Source organism: Schistocerca piceifrons, chromosome 10 (genome assembly GCF_021461385.2).
Source record: "Schistocerca piceifrons isolate TAMUIC-IGC-003096 chromosome 10, iqSchPice1.1, whole genome shotgun sequence".
Lineage (NCBI taxonomy): Eukaryota > Metazoa > Arthropoda > Insecta > Orthoptera > Acrididae > Schistocerca > Schistocerca piceifrons.
Genome location: NC_060147.1, coordinates 39,684,749 through 39,707,287, shown reverse-complemented (window position 1 = coordinate 39,707,287; position 22,539 = coordinate 39,684,749).

Sequence of the window (22,539 nt, the reverse complement as noted above, 5' to 3'; positions counted from 1 at the left end):
GCCCTCCTTTGAACTTTTTTGATGTACTCCGTCAGTCCTACCTGGTTATGATCCGGTACCACGCAGCAGTATTCTAAAATATAACGGACAAGTGTAGCGAAGGCAGTCTCCTTAGTAGGTCTGTTACATTTTCCAAATGTCCTGCCAATAAAACACAGTCTTTGGTTAGCCTCCCCCACAAAATTTTCTATGTGTTCCTTCCAGTTTAAGTTGTTCGTAATGGTTATAACTAGGTATTTAGTTGAATTTACGAGCTTTAGATTAGACTGATTTATCGTGTAACCGAAGTTTAACGAATTCCTTTCACCACTCATGTGGATGGCCTCACACTTTTCTTTATTTGCGGTCAACTGCCACTTTTCGCACTATTCAGATATCTTTCCTAAATGGTTTTTCAATTTGTTTCGATCTTCTGCTGACTTTATTAGTCGATAAATGACAGCGTCATATGCAAACAACTTGAGGCGGTTGCTCGGATTGTCTCCCAAATCGTTAATATAGATAAGGAACACCACCTTGGGGAACGCCAGAAATCACTTCTGTTTTACTCGATGACTTTCCGTCAATTACTACGAACTGTGATCTCTCTGACAGGAAATTACGAATGGAGTTACTTTACTGAGACTGTATTCCATAAGCACGAAATTTCAGTATGAGGCGCTTGTGTGGTACAGTGTCAAAAGCCTTCCGGAAAATCAGATATACTGAATCTATTTAAAATTCCTTGTCAACAGCACTGAAGACTTCGTGCGAGTAGCCGGCCGAAGTGGCCGTGCGGTTAAAGGCGCTGCAGTCTGGAACCGCAAGACAGCTACGATCGCAGGTTCGAATCCTGCCTCGGGCATGGATGTTTGTGATGTCCTTAGGTTAGTTAGGTTTAACTAGTTCTAAGTTCTAGGGGACTAATGACCTCAGCAGTTGAGTCCCATAGTGCTCAGAGCCATTTGAACCATTTTTTCGTGCGAGTAAAGAGCTAGTTGTGTTTCACAAGAACAGTGTTTTCTAAACCCATGTTGACTGTGTGTCAACAGACCCTCTTCTTCCAGGTTATTCATAATGTTCGAGCACAATATATGTTCCAAAATCCTGCTGCATATCGACGTTAATGATATGTGCCTGTAATTTAGTGGATTACTCCCGCTACCTTTCTTGAATATTGCTGAGACCGTGTTATTTTCCAGTCTTTGTGTACGGATCTTCCGTCGAGCGAAGTATTCTATATGATTGTTAAGTATGGAGGTATTGCATCAGCACTGAAACGCCAGCGCTAGCAGGACAGAGCGGATTAGGTTGCGGAAAGTGGCCAAAATAAGTTAAATAAGTTGCACTGAACATACAACTTTATTTATCTACACACAATATTACAACAAGGATGCAAAACACTTAAAACTTTAATCAACCTCCCTTGATTAACTTTAGATCGGCTGTAGGCCACACTCAAAATCAAAGACACAAGGCCTAAGCAAGAAATTGAATTACAAGGACCCAGCCTCTGGCATGATGAAGAAGGTATCGGGATTTATTCAACGCTCTGCCATTGTGTCAGCGTCCAGTGTCGATGATCACGTGCTCACTTCAGTTGTGTTAGCCGACGCCGTGGTGTAAACATAGGCACATGCATGGTCCATCATTAGCAGTGTTCGGTGTACTGTGTGTTCAGACACTCTTACACTCTGCCCAGTATGAAAGTCTGACGTTAGTTCGGCTGCAGATCGCCGCCTGTCCTGTTTTACCAGTCTGCCCAGCCTGTGACGTCCGACATTCGTTATGATGGGTCGCCGAACCGCGCAACGTCTGCACGCGGTTTCGCCACGTGTTGAAGGCACTCACCACAGCGCTCCTAGAACACCGGGCAAGCCGTGAAGTTTCCGAAATGCTCGTACCGAGCCTCCGGGCCAACACAGTCTGGCCTCGGTCAGACTCACAAGGGGAGGCCGCCAATTGTGAAATTCAGATTCGATTCATACTGCCCATAATAAAAGCTCATGGCCAGAGGTGTTATGTGGCAAAGCACCAAGATGCACTTCTCAGCCGTTGTCGAGAAAATCGACAGTTAAAAGAAACCGTTGCGGTGAAATACTCTCTACGATTAACAATTTTCTACAGCGTCGTGGCGCAGCGGTAAGCGCTCAGGTTCGTAATCCGAAAGTCGCCGGGTCGAATCTCGCGCATTGTAATTTTTTTATTGTTTTTTTTTTGTAATACTAATGAATTGCTTATGCATGTTGGTGTAGGCGGATCGCTCTCCAATTGTACCGCCTTCATTTTTCCGTTTGTTTAACAGGGTGTACCAAAGCTCTCCCGTCCGCACTGATTTTCGACGATGTTATAAGTTGCGCTAGGGACCGCATCTACCTTCTTTCGAAGTTAGCAGGCAACTACGCTGTTATGCAACTGCTCGTTTCGGCCCATTCGACATCTGTCCTTCAAGTGTAACGAGCGAGTAACGGAGTTTATATTTCATACCTGCCACAGCAAATTTATGTTCTTAGGGTCTCTATTCTAATTCGAACGTTTGACTTACGGTATACGTATTCGTTTCGGAATATCGTTTCTACGTCTTCCGTTAACTGTACGTGGTTAACATTATGAAGACAATTAATAACATTTGTGAAATACAACTGTGTTTGCGGAAAACATAATGATGTTCGAAGTCACCGGTTTTTCCACGAGAAACGACTTTCAACAACTTATTATATGCATAATTGTTGCAACTGATTGCCGGGAATTATATATATATATATATATATATATATATATATATATATATATGTGTGTGTGTGTGTGTGTGTGTGTGTGTGTGTGTGTTTATATACATACACATTTGAATTACAAAAAACAAATACTAAAAAAAAAAAAAGTTGCATGGCGCGAGATTCGATCCGGCGACCTTCGGATTACGAACCCCAGCGCTTAACGCTGCGCCACGACGCTGTACGAAATAATTATTCGTAGTGAGTATTTCACCGCAACGGTTTCTTTTAACTGTCGATTTTCTCGACAACGGCTGAGAAGTGCATCTTGGTGCTTTGCCACATTACACCTCTGGCCATGAGCTTTTATTATGCGCAGTACGAATCGAATCTGAATTTCACAATTGGCGACCTCCCCTTGTCAGACAGACCGCGTGCCTTCCCCATTCTACTCGAGAACAGCACCTCACTGATGCTACATGCACCGCACGTGTCTCTGGCTAGCAGGCATTCCTCGCCAGGTGACGCTGCCCTCGCTTGGATTGGTTTATATCAACAGTAGGTCGCTGGTCATAATGCTCTGGCTGATCAGTGTACGGTAATGGAAATGTGCGTTTGGCATCTGCGGTGTGCGTACTGTAAGACCTTCGGTACACACACCATCAGATTATTTGACTTGTCGCTCTAACGAAGTGGGCGAGTGTCAGCAATATGTCTCGTGGTCTTGGAAAAGAGCACAGGTAGTCCCGGTCTTCAAGAAGGGTCGTCGAGCAGATGCGCAAAACTACAGGGCTATTACAAATGATTGAAGCGATTTCATAAATTCACTGTAGCTCCATTCATTGACATATGGTCACGACACACTACAGATACGTAGAAAAACTCATAAAGTTTTGTTCGGCTGAAGCCGCACTTCAGGTTTCTGCCGCCAGAGCGCTCGAGAGCGCAGTGAGACAAAATGGCGACAGGAGCCGAGAAAGCGTACGTCGTGCTTGAAATGCACTCACTTCAGTCAGTCATAACAGTGCAACGACACTTCAGGACGAAGTTCAACAAAGATCCACCAACTGCTAACTCCATTCGGCGATGTTATGCGCAGTTTAAAGCTTCTGGATGCCTCTGCAAGGGGAAATCAACGGGTCGGCCTGCAGTGAGCGAAGAAACGGTTGAACGCGTGCGGGCAAGTTTCACGCGTAGCCCGCGGAAAATTGGCTCGTGCCACAACTGGAGACCGACAGCGCCGACTTCATCTTTCAACAGGATGGTTCTCCACCGCACTTCCATCATGATGTTCGGCATTTCTTAAACAGGAGATTGGAAAACCGATGGATCGGTCGTGGTGGAGTTCATGATCAGCAATTCATGTCATGGCCTCCACGCTCTCCCGACTTAACCCCGTGCGATTTCTTTCTGTGGGGTTATGTGAAAGATTCAGTGTTTAAACCTCCTCTACCAAGAAACGTGCCAGAACTGCGAGCTCGCATCAACGATGCTTTCGAACTCATTGATGGGGACATGCTGTGCCCAGTGTGGGAGGAACTATATTATCGGCTTGATGTCTGCCGAATCACTAAAGGGGCACATATCGAACATTTGCGAATGCCTAAAAAAACTTTTTGAGTTTTTGTATGTGTCTGCAAAGCATTGTGAAAATATTTCAAATAATAAAGTTATTGTAGAGCTGTGAAATCGCTTCAATCATTTGTAATAACCCTGTATATCTCTGACGTCGATCTGTTGCAGAATTTTAGAACATGTTTTTTGCTCGAGTATCATGTCCTTTTTGGAAACCCAGAATCTACTATGTAGGAATCAACATGGATTCCGGAAACAGCGATCGTGTGAGACCCAACTCGCTTTATTTGTTCATGAGACCCAGAAAATATTAGATACAGGCTCCGAGGTAGATGCTATTTTTCTTAACTTCCGGAAGGCGTTCGATACAGTTCCGCACTGTCGCCTGATAAACAAAGTAAGAGCCTACGGAATATCAGACCAGCTGTGTGGCTGGATTGAAGTGTTCTTAGCAAACAGAACACAGCATGTTGTTCTCAATGGAGAGACGTCTACTGACGTTAAAGTAACATCTGGCCTGCCACAGGGGAGTGTTATGGGACCATTGCTTTTCACAATATATATAAATGACCTAGTAGATAGTGTCGGAAGTTCCATGCGGCTTTTCGCGGATGATGCTGTAGTATACAGAGAAGTTGCAGCATTAGAAAATTGTAGCGAAATGCAGGAAGATCTGCAGCGGATAGGCACTTGGTGCAGGGAGTGGTAACTGTCCCTTAACATAGACAAATGTAATGTATTGCGAATACACAGAAAGAAGGATCCTTCATTGTATGATTATATGATAGCGGAACAAACACTGGTAGCAGTTACTTCTGTAAAATATCTGGGAGTATGCGTACGGAACGATCTGAAGTGTAATGATCATAATTAATTGTTGGTAAGGTGGGTACCAGGTTGAGATTGATTGGGAGAGTGCTTAGAAAATGTAGTCCATCAACAAAGGAGGTGGCTTACAAAACACTCGTTCGACCTATACTTGAGTATTGCTCATCAGTATGGGATCCGTACCAGATCGGGTTGATGGAGGAGATAGAGAAGATCCAAAGAAGAGCGGCGCGTTTCGTCACAGGGTTATTTGGCAACCGTGATAGCGTTACGGAGACGTTTAGCAAACTCAAATGGCAGACTCTGCAAGAGAGGCGCTCTGCATCGTGGTGTAGCTTGCTCGCCACGTTTAGAGAGGGTGCGTTTCTGGATGAGGTATCGAATATATTGCTTTCCCCTACTTAACCTCCCGAGGAGATCACGAATGTAAAATTAGAGAGATTAGGGCGTGCACGGAGGCTTTCAGACAGTCGTTCTTCCCACGAACCATACGCGACTGGAACAGGAAAGGGAGGTAATGACAGTGGCACGTAAAGTGCCCTCCGCCACACACCGTTGGGTGGCTTGCGGAGTATAAATGTAGATGTAGATGTAGATTGAGGCGTGTTTATCGTCTGCCGTTAGGTCATACGATAGAAATGCCACTTGCACGCTAAGAGTAGCAGATTGATGGTGACCAACTTTAAACAGAACTTGATTAATTTTCACACACATTTATTAAAATAATAACAAGCATAAACATTAATTAACTTGGTTCTGAATGCTGTTTGCGATTGACAATCTGAAGTTCCTCTGGTCTTGGTACGTTAATCTTATTGTCACATATCTCTGATACTTGACAAAGTGTCTATACATTTCTCTTCACGGCTATGTACAGGAATTTGATAATCTTCTTAGGTGCAGACTAAAACTTGACTATATACTGGCACAGACTAATGCAGACTAATGCAGACAAAGGCAGACTGAATGATCGGAGGTCTGTACACTCGTTATAATACCTCGCGCGTTCAGGTATCACTGCGCGAGTGTGATCCGCGAGGAGAAAAGGTTCTACGTTAGCAGCAATCTCATTGGCTGCGTTGCATATTAATACGCGGATCGGCGGAAGCAGAATTTGGTCCGTCTCTAAGGCAGCGCCATCTCGTAGTGCGGAGACGGACGAACGCTGCGCCTGCGCTGTTGTGCTTAGCGGGGCGCGCTCTAGTGGGACAGTTGTGTACGCGCTGACTACGCGGAACTATGTACACAACAGCATCATTGGCGGGGACTCCCCTTGCGGGGCAGGTCCGGCCGCCTTGGTGCAGGTCTTATTACATTCGACGCCACATTGGGCGACCTGCACCCCAGATGGGGATGAAATGGTGATGAAGACAACAAAACACCCAGTCCCTGAGCAGAGAAAATCCGTGACCCAGCATTTTTTTAAAATATATAAGACAATGACTTTATAAAATAAAATTTTTCCTGGAAACGTAAATAAGTGGACTTTTTTTTTTACATAATGGTGAAAAAAAAATATCCTGCTTCTGTCAGTAGAAAACAAAAACGATCTAGGCTCCTCTTTTAGGCGCGTACCTCGCTAATCCCGTCATACCTCGCGTTGGTGTCGGGTACGTCTTCACGTGTGTTGTGGATCCTCTCCACTGTCCTGGTCCTTTCTAGTTCTGATACTTATAGGCAATAATCACATTCTCCTACCCGGGGCACCCCAACTGGGTGGGGGATCAAGCAAGGCACTCCCTAAAAAATTTGCGTAATATGTTCGATATCTCGGATGTTTCATAAGCTGTGAGTGATGTTCCTGTAGTAAGGCCCAAAAGTCAAGCACATTCTTACTGCCGTCTCGTAAAAGATAACGCACAGTCAAACCTCGAATCCAAGCCACTGCGTTTGTCTTCGTTCGGGGATAATATGTCCTATCTGGGAGAAGTAGTGTGCGTGGTTCTATTGTTTGCGGCCCCACTCGAAGGAGGAAGGCGATCATTTTTTTGATCAAACACCATACGTCCGCCGAAGGACCGCATATCAGGCGATGCTCCTCAGTGTCTATAACATTGCACTGTGGACACAGTGGCTCGTCCGCCATATGAATTGTATGCAACCTGGAACGAGTCACGTATTTCCCATTTACCACCTGATACCACAGTGCGCGCGTTCCCGTATCAAGGTGTGGGTGGTGCGCTGTACGCCATACCACTGACCACGTAACTGTTGGTTGGCGGCGCTCTACGGCATTATTCGTCCGTCGTCGAGTCAGGATGCGATATATATCACGTGCCGTTGCCGTCCTGGTAGTTGGTAGTACCGTATGTACATAACTGTATTCCACAAAAAAGGTTCGCATATGGGCAAGCGATGGTGAGGTGTGAGGCACCGCTACCGGAGCCGAACGAGAAGGTGGAGCGAGTTCGTGTATCAAGGTGCCCGTCAGACTTGTCTGGTGTCGTGTCCACATCTTTATCATTGTGGTTACATAAATAGCCACTGCTCCGTCGCGTACGTGGACTAGTCCAAGACCTACGAGGAAGGGTGAGGGTTTCGTATCCTACCTTAAAAAGCAGACCTGTGCTCACAAAATATCCTAGTGCCGCCAGGATTCGGCGGGCCAACACCACCGGCATAGGAAGAACTTGTGCCAGGTGGGGGATGCGAGAGGCTAGATAAGTGTTGGCAAAGGTGACCCGTTGTATCATATCCACTGCCCTTAACCTGTGACTTCGGACACTCGCACGAATTGTTTGCAGAAGGTGTCTGTAGCGCAGTGCCGCCGTGCGTCGAACGTCTGTAGTGAAGATAATTCCTAGGCATTTCATCTTGTTGATCGGCTGTAATGGTGCTACACTTCCTGTCGGGAGTCCTCTCCCGATGTTCATCAAAAAATGGCTCTGAGCACTATGGGACTTAACATCTATGGTCATCAGTCCCCTAGAACTTAGAACTACTTAAACCTAACTAACCTAAGGACAGCACACAACACCCAGCCATCACGAGGCAGAGAAAATCCCTGACCCCGCCGGGAATCGAACTCGGGAACCCGGGCGTGGGACGGGAGAACGCTACCGCACGACCACGAGATGCGGGCTTCCGATGTTCATCGCTCCCGACTTTGCCATGTTCAGGCGACTCCCCGTAGCCATACAATACAAATTAATCCAATGCAAGGCCGCTCTTGCCTCGTCGCCTGACCGTGCTAAAAACACTAGGTCATCTGCGTATGTTCGGCATATAAACTTGTTGTGCCTTATCGTCATTCCTTGGAGTCGATTCCGGAGCCCGCAGAGCAGCGGCTCGACAGCGATGGCATACAATATCGTTGACAGCGGGCACCCCTGTCTGACCGATCGTGAGATGGTGATGGACCCCACCGAGCGTCCATTGATGAGCACTTTGGATGCTGCTCCGTGGAGTAGTCTCATGACGACGGTGACTAAACTTTCCGGAAACTTCATTTTCGTCATCACGTCCGTGAGATAAGCATGACTCAGCCTGTCAAATGCGCGATCGAAGTCTATCGATACCAATACACCCCGGAGACGACATGTTGATGCCAGTGAGATAACTTCGCGGTAGTCGCCGAGTGCCGTTTGTATATTGCTACCTCCTCCTAGCTGGGTTTGGTCGAGTGAAATCACTTGGCGTATTACGCGTTTAAAGCGTGCTGCAAGTATATTGGTGTAGATCTTGTAGTCGCAATTAAGAAGGGTCAGTGGCCGGTAGGCCTGTATCCCTGTGCCGCCGGATGGTTTATGGATGGGGATGATCATTCCTTCCACGAAGGAGGGTGGAAGGGGCACGTTGGGAGACATCAATTCGCAGTACATGGCAGTCCATCGTGGAGTAATGAGATCTTTGAATGTACGATAGAACTCTAACGGAAACCCGTCAGGCCCCGGCGATTTGTGCGACGCTCCCTTATCAATCGCTTCCATTACGTCGCCAACTGTGACTTCACCTGTTAACTCCAGGTTGGCTGACTCGTCGACACCCGCGGAGAGCGTTCGTCGGACCTCATGAAAGGCTGCCTGATCGTGTTCCGCATCTTCATAGAGATGACCGTAGTGTTCCACAAAAGCGTTGGCAATATCTTTTTGGGTTGTCATGCGGCGACCATCTGGCAGTACGACCGTCTGTATTAAGGTTCTGCGGCTACGTTGCTTTTCTCTGATAACGTGATACATCGACGGTGATTCTCCACTGACTCCTTCAAAGGCCCTTGCACGGATTGCGACACCCTCCAGACGGCGGCGCGTTATGGAAATTGTTTGGGCCTGTGCTCGTTTTATACCGGCACGACGCTCCTGTGAAGGTGCTTGTACAGAAAGTTCGCGGAGCATCGTGAAATAAAATTCCGTCGTGTATCGTCTCCACATCATCTGCTCTCTTCCGTATGCAATTAAGGGGCTCCGGAACGCCCTATACTTGCAATGTTAAAATAACGCTTATAACTTACATCTTTCCTCACAAAGCATTTGAGGTAGGAAGTTGAACTATTTACAGATTATTTATTGGAATATGGGCTACAACTTAACACAGGGATTTTACAAAATTTTAGTTCAGTTATTAAAGATGATTTTTTTCAATTGTAATGAAAACTCACAACATTTTTTGCAATTTTTTATTTATATATTCAAAAATATATACAGTTTTTTGTAAAAAGGCTGTGATAAATTATGCAGAAGGTACTTTGTAAAATTTACTGAAAGTTTGAAACAAATACGTTTGGAAGATCCCTAGAAAACATGTAATTAGTATGAGAAAATAAAAGTTTTGGGAATCGAGCGACAAAGATTGGATTAACTTTTTAGTGCATTCCAGGTCCATAGGATGGATTATCTTCATCCTCTGCAAACTCCTCCTCCAGCTTCCTCTTGTTCCTCCTCCTGTTTACTCTTGCTTGTATTTCTAGACTCTTTACAGCCCTGTCTGCAGCCCGAAGGCGTTCCTTGTCAATAGCAAGCATCGCTCGTACCATGTTAGAACCTATCTTCATTCCCATATTTCTAAATACCTTGCACCTTACAATGTTGCCATCATTGAAAGTCGCAACAGCATCATACACACCAAAGTGAAGTGTTTCTATTCCAACAAATACAGTCTTGGGGATTCTCGACCATATAACACTATTTACACTTTCATTGAGGTTTTGAGTTTTTCCGTGAATACACTTTTTCAACAGTTCAGGTGCTGCTAAGTCTCTGAAAATAGGTTAGCCACAACACATACTTTATCTCACATCACTAAAATGTACCTGATGAACACGGACGTTAATAACAACACCATTTGACAGCAGTTTAACAGCGCCACAGTGGGTCACGCCCATGTAGAACACATTTAAAAAAAAAATTTAAAAATAGTTCTAGTCTTCGGAATTGAATAAATTATATATCTATTAAAAGGTAATAGTCTGCAGATTCAGAAAACGCAAAAAAGTAAAAATTGAAGTTTTCATGATTTTGAGCCTTTCCGGAGCCCCTCAACGCTCGGCGCAATGCAGGCTTAACGCATTCCAGCCACCACTGCAACGTCGTCGGATATGTCGGGAGGCGTCGTTCACACACGTGCCAAGTGTCTTCGACTAAGCGTCTGCACTCAGTCTCTTCGAGGTGTGCTGTATTCAGTTTTTAAACACTGCGACTCCTCCACACTTGTTGACGACTCAGGGAGACCGTGCATATATATGCTATGTGATCTGAAAAGGCGACAGGCCACAATTCCGCATCGAGCATCGCAGGTTCGAGACGACGTTTTACGTAAATGCGATCGAGACGACTTGCAGAGTGCCGGCCGCGGTGATCTAGCGGTTCAGGCGCTCAGTCCGGAACCGCGCGACTACTACGGTCGCAGGTTCGAATCCTGCCTCGGGCATGGATGCGTGTGATGTCCTTAGGTTAGTTAGGTTTAAGTAGTTCTAAGTTCTAGGGGACTGATGACCACAGATGTTAAGTCCCATGGTGCTCAGAGCCATTTGAACCATCGACTTGCAGAGTGACTCGTGACGTAGGTGTATCCACGTCTGTCGCCATGTATCTTCTCCCACGTATCAATGAGATTCATGTCCTGTATGAGTTGCCGCAGCTCTGGGCATGAAGTACACTCCTGGAAATTGAAATAAGAACACCGTGAATTCATTGTCCCAGGAAGGGGAAACTTTATTGACACATTCCTGGGGTCAGATACATCACATGATCACACTGACAGAACCACAGGCACATAGACACAGGCAACAGAGCATGCACAATGTCGGCACTAGTACACTGTATATCCACCTTTCGCAGCAATTCAGGCTGCTATTCTCCCATGGAGACGATCGTAGAGATGCTGGATGTAGTCCTGTGGAACGGCTTGCCATGCCATTTGCACCTGGCGCCTCAGTTGGACCAGCGTTCGTGCTGGACGTGCAGACCGCGTGAGACGACGCTTCATCCAGTCCCAAACATGCTCAATGGGGGACAGATCCGGAGATCTTGCTGGCCAGGGTAGTTGACTTACACCTTCTAGAGCACGTTGGGTGGCACGGGATACATGCGGACGTGCATTGTCCTGTTGGAACAGCAAGTTCCCCTGCCGGTCTAGGAATGGTAGAACGATGGGTTCGATGACGGTTTGGATGTACCGTGCACTATTCAGTGTCCCCTCGACGATCACCAGTGGTGTACGGCCAGTGTAGGAGATCGCTCCCCACACCATGATGCCGGGTGTTGGCCCTGTGTGCCTCGGTCGTATGCAGTCCTGATTGTGGCGCTCACCTGCACGGCGCCAAACACGCATACGACCATCATTGGCACCAAGGCAGAAGCGACTCTCATCGCTGAAGACGACACGTCTCCATTCGTCCCTCCATTCACGCCTGTCGCGACACAACTGGAGGCGGGCTGCACGATGTTGGGACGTGAGCGGAAGACAGCCTAACGGTGTGCGGGACCGTAGCCCAGCTTCATGGAGACGGTTGCGAATGGTCCTCGCCGATACCCCAGGAGCAACAGTGTCCCTAATTTGCTGGGAAGTGGCGGTGCGGTCCCCTACGGCACTGCGTAGGACCCTACGGTCTTGGCGTGCATCCGTGCGTCGCTGCGGTCCGGTCCCAGGTCGACGGGCACGTGCACCTTCCGCCGACCACTGGCGGCAACATCGATGTACTGTGGGGACCTCACGCCCCACGTGTTGAGCAATTCGGCGGTACGTCCACCCGGCCTCCCGCATGCCCACTATACGCCCTCGCTCAAAGTCCGTCAACTGCACATACGGTTCACGTCCACGCTGTCGCGGCATGCTACCAGTGTTAAAGACTGCGATGGAGCTCCGTATGCGACGGCAAACTGGCTGACACTGACGGCGGCGGTGCACAAATGCTGCGCAGCTATCGCCATTCGACGGCCAACACCGCGGTTCCTGGTGTGTCCGCTGTGCCGTGCGTGTGATCATTGCTTGTACAGCCCTCTCGCAGTGTCCGGAGCAAGTATGGTGGGTCTGACACACCGGTGTCAATGTGTTCTTTTTTCCATTTCCAGGAGTGTATATCGTGGGTGTTGATCTTTTGGTGCGAGCACGCAGTTGAGGTCGCCTCCAAATAAGACATGTTCATACCGACCTGAGAATAGTGTTGCGATCTCCTCTGGGTAGAATCGGGATCGGTCGCGCCGTCTGTCGGACCCCGACGGTGCGTAAATGTTAACGACCCGTACTCCCAGCACTGTGAGCGCCAGTCCTCGCTCTGACGGCAGGTACACCACGTCCTCCGCTACTATGCCGCTACGGAGAAGTATCGCTGTTCCGCTGCCGCCGTCGGTAGTTGGTGTAATATACAGGGCTATTACAAATGATTGAAGCGATTTCATAAATTCACTGTAGCTCCATTCATTGACATATGGTCACGACACACTACAGATACGTAGAAAAACTCATAAAGTTTTGTTCGGCTGAAGCCGCACTTCAGGTTTCTGCCGCCAGAGCGCTCGAGAGCGCAGTGAGACAAAATGGCGACAGGAGCCGAGAAAGCGTACGTCGTGCTTGAAATGCACTCACATCAGTCAGTCATAACAGTGCAACGACACTTCAGGACGAAGTTCAACAAAGATCCACCAACTGCTAACTCCATTCGGCGATGGTATGCGCAGTTTAAAGCTTCTGGATGCCTCTGTAAGGGGAAATGAACGGGTCGGCCTGCAGTGAGCGAAGAAACGGTTGGACGCGTGCGGGCAAGTTTCACGCGTAGCCCGCGGAAGTCGACGAATAAAGCAAGCAGGGAGGGAGCTAAACGTACCACAGCCGACGGTTTGGAAAATCTTACGGAAAAGGCTAAAGCAGAAGCCTTACCGTTTACAATTGCTACAAGCCCTGACATCCGATGACAAAGTCAAACGCTTTGAATTTTCGGCGCGGTTGCAACAGCTCATGGAAGAGGATGCGTTCAGTGCGAAACTTGTTTTCAGTGATGAAGCAACATTTTTTCTTAATGGTGAAGTGAACAGACACAATGTGCGAATCTGGGCGGTAGAGAATCCTCACACATTCGTGCAGAAAATTCGCAATTCACCAAAAGTTAACGTGTTTTGTGCAATCTCACGGTTTAAAATTTACGGCCCCTTTTTCTTCTGCGAAAAAGACGTTACAAGACACGTGTATCTGGACATGCTGGAAAATTGGCTCATGCCACAACTGGAGACCGACAGCACCGACTTCATCTTTCAACAGAATGGTGCTCCACCGCACTTCCATCATGATGTTCGGCCTTTCTTAAACAGGAGATTGGAAAACCGATGGATCGGCCGTGGTGGAGATCATGATCAGCAGTTCATGTCATGCGCTCCACGCTCTCCCAACTTAACCCCATGCGATTTCTTTCTGTGGGGTTATGTGAAAGATTCAGTGTTTAAACCTCCTCTACCAAGAAACGTGCCAGAACTGCGGGCTCGCATCAACGATGCTTTCGAACTCATTGATGGGGACATGCTGCGCCGAGTGTGGGAGGAACTTGATTATCGGCTTGATGTCTGCCGAATCACTAAAGGGGCACATATCGAACATTTGTGAATGCCTAAAAAAACTTTTTGAGTTTTTGTATGTGTGTGCAAAGCATTTTGAAAATATCTCAAATAATAAAGTTATTGTAGAGCTGTGAAATCGCTTCTGTCATTTGTAATAACCCTGTAGGTATCGCACTCATATAGGTCGGGGAAGCTCTCAACACATACTTCGTGCAGCAGAACGATGTAGACGTCTGACGCATGCAACATGTCTCGTAATAATTGCAATTTGACAGACGTTCTGATCGTATTAATATTAATAGAGGCTGTTCGATATGCCTGCCGCTGTTCCTCGGTGCGTAAAGCGCACATCAACGCTTATGTTAATTTGTGTGCTGCTGCCCGGTGACATGCTGTCCGTGCGTCAGTCTGCATCTTCTGCGCGGTTAACATCCGGTGGACGCAGCACTCGCCATGGCGGGTGCGTCGTCGGTGTGGGGGTCAGTATCGGATTCGTCGGCCCAGTTCCTGTGCTGGAGGTCCAGCTCCCGTCGTGTCTCTCCGGCCGGGCTGACCGAAGGCGGTGGCGTTGCTGCGGTGGGTGGAGGGACTCCTTCCGTCGGCTTTCCGTCCGGTGTGTCTGTATTCAACCCCTGTCTAGCATGATTCGCGTCGTACTGCTGTGTGGCAGGTAGAACCTCCCGTTGCGCATCCGGATGCACTGTATCGACGTCACACCCAAGTCCGTCTGACGTGGACTGCAGTAAGCAGGTATCCGACGGCGCTAGCCGTCGTTTCTTGTGGCGCTTCGGCGATCGTTGTTTGCGCGTGTGCGCCTCGGTATCCGAGTGCGGAAGTGACTCCCGGTGCTCAGGGACGAAAGCAGCTGTCGGCACAACCGCAGGAGCAATTTCCATACCTCCTACCGATCCTTTCCGCACGGTTAAGTGCGTCGTCGGTGCCGGAGCGGCAGAGGTGTGCGTCGTTTCGTCACTGGAGGCGGTCTCTGCTGCAGTCGGTTGCCGTAAACTGTCAGGATTCTGTAACTGGTCATTCTTCGGGATGGGATCTGTTCGAAATGCGTCCGCATACGTTAGTGGCAGCGGCGTCAACGTGGACGGAGGTACGGGTTCGCCGTTTAGAAGTTGCACTATCCTCCGCTGCATACATTCGGAACGGACATGGCCCTCTTTCCCGCAGCCTGAGCATGTTTTGGGTTGTCCATCGTAGATGACTATAGCTCTGCATCCGCCGATGAACAAGTACGAGGGTACATCTTGTGTCAGTTCTATTCTGATTTGACGCACCCCATTGAGAACGGGGTAAGTCGTGAAGTTAGACCATTTTTCCTCAACGTGGCTAAGCACTCTTCCATATGGGCGTAAGGCGTCAACGACCGAGTCAGACGGAACCTCGAAGGGAAGTTCGAAAATACGTATGTTTCGTAAGCCCAGTCCTGCATGATCAATAGTTACTTCTCCAACATGTCCATCAGAGTGACGAAATTTGAGTCCGTGTTTAGTATCTCGGATGATTCTGTCACATACTGCATCGTTAATCAGCTTGACGTAAACGACACTGCTCACTATGGAGAGGTGGATTCCGATAAGTTCGTTGTAGTCAGGTTTAACTTCGTCTCGTAGGAACCTTTCCATTTCGTAGGCTTTCGGTCTCGCATATTCATTCGAAAAACTAACCTTGAGAGTCGACTTTCGGTATGCATGTGCCATTCTATATCGAGTCGTCTAAACGCACCAGTACCCCGAAAAGAACCGCGCGAGCGCCAACTTTTCCGGCAGGGACGTAAACAGACGTCTGTGCCGTAGCACCGCCGAAGGCAGACTGCCGCCTTGGTGCAGGTCTTATTACATTCGACGCCACATTGGGCGACCTGCGCGCCGGATGGGGATGAAATGATGATGAAGGCAACACAACACCCAGTCCCCGACCAGAGAAAATCCCCGACTCAGCCGGGAATCGAACCCGGGCCCGTAGGACGGTAATGCGTCACGCTGACCACTCAGCTTTCGCGGCGGATGTCAGTGTATGGTCATGGACAAGAAGTTCCCAAAGCTTCAATAATGACATCGTATACGAAGTACCTGAAAAATAATTAAATGTCTGGCGCGAACTTCCGTCACGCACACTATTTGAAGCAACACTTCAATACTACGTATGTTTTTGGGTAGGGTCCGCCTTTAGCGAAACCGAGCGAGGTGGAGCAGTGGTTATCACACTGGACTCGCATTCGGGAGGACGGCGGTTCAATCCCGTTTCCGGTCATCCTGATTTAGGTTTTCCGTGATTTCCCTAAATCGGGATGGTTCCTTTGAAAGGGCACGGCCGATTTCCTTCCCAATCCTTCCCTAACCCGAGCTTGCGCTCCGTCTCTAATGACCTCGTTGTCGACGGGACGTTAAACACTAACCACCACCACCTTTAGCGAAACATAATTTTGTTTTTTAACCTAAACATGTTTCACTGCAGTTGCAGCATTTTCAGGGGCTTTTATTTTAGGGCTGTTAAAGATAAAGAATGTTCTTTACTGTTTGTATACATGTAACTATTAATTTTTAAATTGCAATTGCAGATATTTGAAAAAAAAACACATAAAATTATAAATTCAAACCTTTTTACCACATGGTGTGGTTTTTCAGATGTATTGTGTTTCTACAGTGACTGTCTTGTTTCACGGTTTGTCATCTGCAACCACTTACACTTTATAGTAGATAAATTGTTCAAGTCAAAGTTACGATTTGAAAATTGTTATGGCTATGCCTGAAATTAATTAATGCTATGTGTGTGTGTGTGTGTGTGTGTGTGTGTGTGTGTGTCTGTGTGTGTGTGTGTGTGTGTGTCTGTATGTGTGTCTATTTACATTGTGTTTCACTTACGTTTTCTTTTTTCCTCATCTTCATCATTCTCAGACACTACAGATTGAGCTGTCACTATCATTCTTACTGTCACTGTTTCACTGCTTACCAGCTGCAAAAACAAAACATGGTAGGTACTGGAACAGATGAAGGTGTAAAAGTAAGATGGCTGACAGTGGAACAGTTGAAGGTGTTCCTGAATCTTCCAGAGGTGTCTGTGCATTTATGCGTGTGTTTGTGTGTGTGTGTGTGTGTGTGTGTGTGTGTGTGTCAGAGAGAGAGAGAGAGAGAGAGAGAGAGAGAGAGAGAGAGAGAGAGAGAGAGAGTGCAGGTTTGATGTGAAAAGGGAGAGAGAGAAAAGAAAGAAAACTCCTCAAACCTACTGTCACACTCACTCTTTCTCTCTCTCTCTTTTTTCTAATTTCGGACCCTACCCAAGAAGATATGAATTGTTAAGGCAAACACGGGAAAAAAGAGCTTCAACCCCAAGATGATTACTTCAATACTAGTTCGCTCAAGAATGATTCTGCGAACTGTTTTCGAGCAAACGTGGATGGCGTACTTGTAGAAGGCTGTTGTATGTACTCTTAGGTTTTACAGAGCGTCTGTGGTTATGTTCCGTATCTCTGTGTTTCTATATCCACTAATGTTGAAACGATGCCCTAAAACCATTTTTTCGTCCGATACAGTTGTCAAAATTTCAACTTATGATGCAGTTCTTGTATGTCATTACGAGAACGTAGGGATGAGTAAGATATTAGAGAAAATAGGCTTTATAGGACGAAATTTCGCTCAAGACATCTTGTTAAAAGTAGATTTACAGTAGTACCTCTCTGCAGTGTAAAGTCTGTTGAAGACCTAATCATGGAAAGAAGGCACAAAACAAGAAAGCAGAAGAGAAATCTTGAAGGGAAAGACAACCTTGAGTACAAATCTAGAGCAATGTGTAGAAGTGACGTAAGAAAAAAACGTCACGTTGGACTTAAAATTGCATTTCATGAAAATTCTCTTTTTCAAAGTTTACGTACCTTATTCGCAGAGTCTATGAAGGCTAGAAATATGAAATTCTGTACAATTATTTCTACAAACCCAAGAAATGTTGTTTAAAGAGCAAATTTTGAAAATCTGAGTATAAGCTGAAAATTGGAGCAAAGTGCTAGGAATTTTCACAAATTTTATATCATAGTACAGAACTATTATTGAAAAGCTGTTAAAACCCTCCTGTAGGATATGTTGAGAAAACCTCTTGAACAGATTCTGAGAAAAAGGAAATATTTTATTTTTAAATAAAATCAAATAATTCCATAAAAAAGTTATATATATATATATATATATATATATATATATATATATATATATAAAATCAAAGGAACTTAATAGCAAACGTGTTAATTTCGTGTAAAAGCGTGGTACAAAATTTGATTGCTGCATATTCAAAATTGAAGATTTCGTGCGTCTTTTAAATGCTGTTTGTTTTATATGAACTTCCCCCCTTAAGAAGCACTCGCAGTTCTTACGGCACTTGTCTTATAGCGGAAACCTACCAGACCTTTCTTTTTCGAAGGGTCATTCCTGTCTATGCCAGAATATTGACCATTCCTCCTAGGTCGAGCTGTACATCTCCATCCACAAACAGACGCGCGCGCGCGCACGCACACACACACACACACACACACACACACACACACACACACACACAGAGAGAGAGAGAGAGAGAGAGAGCGAGTAGTCTGTGTGGATAGAAAAAAACCGGCCGGTTAAAACTTATACTTCCCGGTATTTTTTTGCTCTCGGTTATACGAGTAATAGTTTTTCCACTTTTTACTCATAACTGAGTAAAAAGAACTGACGTATCAATTTCGCATAGCAGCGGTCTTAAAATTTTTACTTTTCAGTGAATCAGTTGATTCCGTATTTCTAGATTTCCGGAAAGTTTTTGACACCGTTCCTCACAAGCGACTTCTAAATCAAGCTGCGGGCCTATGGGATATCGTCTCAGTTGTGCGACTGGATTCGTGATTTCCTGTCAAGAAGGTCACAGTTCGTAGTAATAGATGGCAAATCATCGAGTAAAACTGAAGTGATATCAGGTGTTCCCCAGGGAAGCGTCCTGGGACCTCTGCTGTTCCTGATCTATATAAATGACCTAGGTGACAACCTGAGCAGTTCTCTTAGGTTGTTCGCAGATGATGCTGTAATTTACCGTCTAGTAAGGTCATCCGAAGACCAGTATAAGTTGCAAAGCGAATTAGAAAAGATTGCTGTATGTTGTGGCAGGTGGCAGGTGACGCTAAATAACGAAAAGTGTGAGGTGATCCACATGCGTTCCAAGAGAAATCCGTTGGAATTCGATTACTCGATAAATAGTACAATTCTCAAGGCTGTCAATTCAACTAAATACCTGGGTGTTAAAATTACGAACAACTTCAGTTGGAAAGACCACATAGATAATATTGTGGGGAAGGCGAGCCAAAGGTTGCGTTTCATTGGCAGGACACTTAGAAGATGCAACAAGTCCACTAAAGAGACAGCTTACACTACACTCGTTCGTCCTCTGTTAGAATATTGCTGCACGGTGTGGGATCCTTACCAGGTGGGATTGACGGAGGACATCGAAAGAGTGCAAAAAAGGGCAGCTCGTTTTGTATTATCACGTAGTAGGGGAGAGAGTGTGGCAGATATGATACGCGAGTTGGGATGGAAGTCATTAAAGCAAAGACGTGTTTCGTCGCGGCGAGATCTATTTACGAAATTTCACTCACCAACTTTCTCTTCCGAATGCGAAAATATTTTGTTGAGCCGAACCGACATAGGTAGGAATGATCATTAAAATAAAATAAGAGAAATTAGAGCTCGAACAGAAAGGTTTAGGTGTTCGTTTTTCCCGCGCGCTCTTCGGGAGTGGAATGGTAGGGAGATAGTATGATTGTGGTTCGACGAACCCTCTGCCAAGCACTTAAATGTGAATTGGAGAGTAGTCATGTAGATGAAGATGTAGATGTAGATGTAAAACTTTTTTTTAAGACGACACGTCTCCATTCGTCCCTCCATTCACGCCTGTCGCGACACCACTGGAGGCGGGCTGCACGATGTTGGGGCGTGAGCGGAAGACGGCCTAACGGTGTGCGGGACCGTAGCCCAGCTTCATGGAGACGGTTGCGAACGGTCCTCGCCGATACCCCAGGAACAACAGCGTCCCTAATTTGCTGGGAAGTGGCGGTGCGGTCCCCTACGGCACTGCGTAGGATCCTACGGTCTTGACGTGCATCCGTGCGTCGCTGCGGTCCGGTCCCAGGTCGACGGGCACGTGCACCTTCCGCCGACCACTGGCGACAACATCGATGTACTGTGGAGACCTCACGCCCCACGTGTTGAGCAATTCGGCGGTACGTCCACCCGGCCTCTCGCATGCCCACTATACGCCCTCGCTCAAAGTCCGTCAACTGCACATACGGTTCACGTCCACGCTGTCGCGGCATGCTACCAGTGTTAAAGACTGCGATGGAGCTCCGTATGCCACGGCAAACTGGCTGACAGTGACGGCGGCGGTGCACAAATGCTGCGCAGCTAGCGCCATTCGACGGCCAACACCGCGGTTCCTGGTGTGTCCGCTGTGCCGTGCGTGTGATCATTGCTTGTACAGCCCTCTCGCAGTGTCCGGAGCAAGTATGGTGGGTCTGACACACCGGTGTCAATGTGTTCTTTTTTCCATTTCCAGGAGTGTATTAGTGTTGCCGACCGTAGCGCCGTATTCTTACATATCTCTCTATTTGAATACGCATGCCTATAACAGTTTATTTGGGGCTGCAGTGTAAAGACACGCATGAAATGCGAATCAGTACAGCACCGCTGAGACAATAGCATATCTGGTATCTTGTTGCATGGCGTTTTTGACGTCACACGTTTACATACAGTGTGCAAGATTTGCCCCCACGTGATCGACGCACTAGTTTGCCAGTCTCGCCCTCGGAGATCAGTTGTATCGCAGAATGCCATCATCTCTAGTTTGGACGTATTTTACAAAGCGCGGTGTCAATGAATAAGAATGCTCCATTTTCCTTAACAAAACTGGAGTAGTGAAAAGAAAATTGCGACGTCATATAGCGAGATATCATCCACTACGTTCCTTGTAATGTAAGATAAATTTCATTGATTAAGGGCACCCATGGTTTTATTGACATGCTATAAACTTGGTATAATGACTGAAATTTTAAAAAAGTGGCTCTAAGCACTATGGGACTGAACATATGAGGTCAGCAGTCCCCTAGACTTAGAAACTACTTAAACCTAACTAACGTAAGGACATCACACACATCCATGCCCGAGGCAGGATTCGAACCTGCGACCGTAACAGCAGCGCGGTTCCAGACTGAAGCCCCTAGAACCGTTCGACTACAACGGCCGGCTGACTGAAACTTTAATTTTGTGGTTGCTTCACGGTGAAAAACTGACACCGCCTACAAGTGGTGATTCAGGGAAGTCATGAACGCCGCCACGCACCTATCCTTAAATTACACCATCTTTGTTGGAGAAAATGAGACCGGTTTCTGCCACAGCCTCACATCGATCGTGATATCCTACTCCTTCAACTTCATTAGAATTTTTCAGTCTTTGTTCGCAATCTACGTTTATTACTGGAAATAGTAGCAATAAAAAAAATATAAAAAAACGAAACCTCCAAGGCTTTTGAGATCAAAACCAGCGGAAGGCAGAGAGACGGTCTGTCGCCACTACTGTTCTATGCTAGAAAAAGTAATCAGCGAATGGAGGAAAAGATCAGAAGAAGAAGGAATTAGAAGAATCATATTTGGGAGAAAAGAGGATAATCTGTGTTTTGATTGTCTGGCTTTTGCAAATTATATTGGCATCTTTGCTGAATCTATAGTAGACGCAACAGTGCAGCTAGAACTCCTGCTAGAGACAGCTTCAAAAGCAGGCCTACATATAGCTATTGAAAAAAACGGAGTACACGACAGGTACGAAGGAGGCACCTAATTGTATGGTAACTGATTATGGGAGAATAAAAAAGGCTACAAAATTTAATTATCTAGGGGAAATAATATAATCAAACGCTTTAGAAAAAGAAGTTAGCCAGTCGGTGTGGCCGACCGGTTCTACGCGCTTCAGTCTGGAACCGCCCGACCGCTACGGTCGCAGGTTCGAATCCTGCCCCGGGCATGGATGTGTGTGATGTCCTTAGGTTAGTTAGGTTTAAGTAGTTCTAAATTCTAGGCGACTGTTGACCTCAGATGTTAAGTCCCATGGTGCTCAGAGCCATTTGAACCATTTGAACAAAGAAGTTAACCTGAGGAGGCAAGGAAAATGAAGGTGACCTTTCAGTTAACAAAAACCTGTATAACAAGAAATGTATTTCCAGAAATGCAGAACTTTGGTACTACAAAACTGTCATTAAACCAGAACGCCTTTATGCATCTGAATACCTTTCGTTACAGCCAAACAGTCAGGTGAAACAGAAAAGAAGGAAAGGAAAATAATTAGGAAAATCTTGGGACTAAAATATGAGAATGGGAAGTGGACATTAAGAAGTAACAAAGAAGTTTATGAAAAAATAGAGCGAATATCAGACACGACGACGAAGGGAAGAGC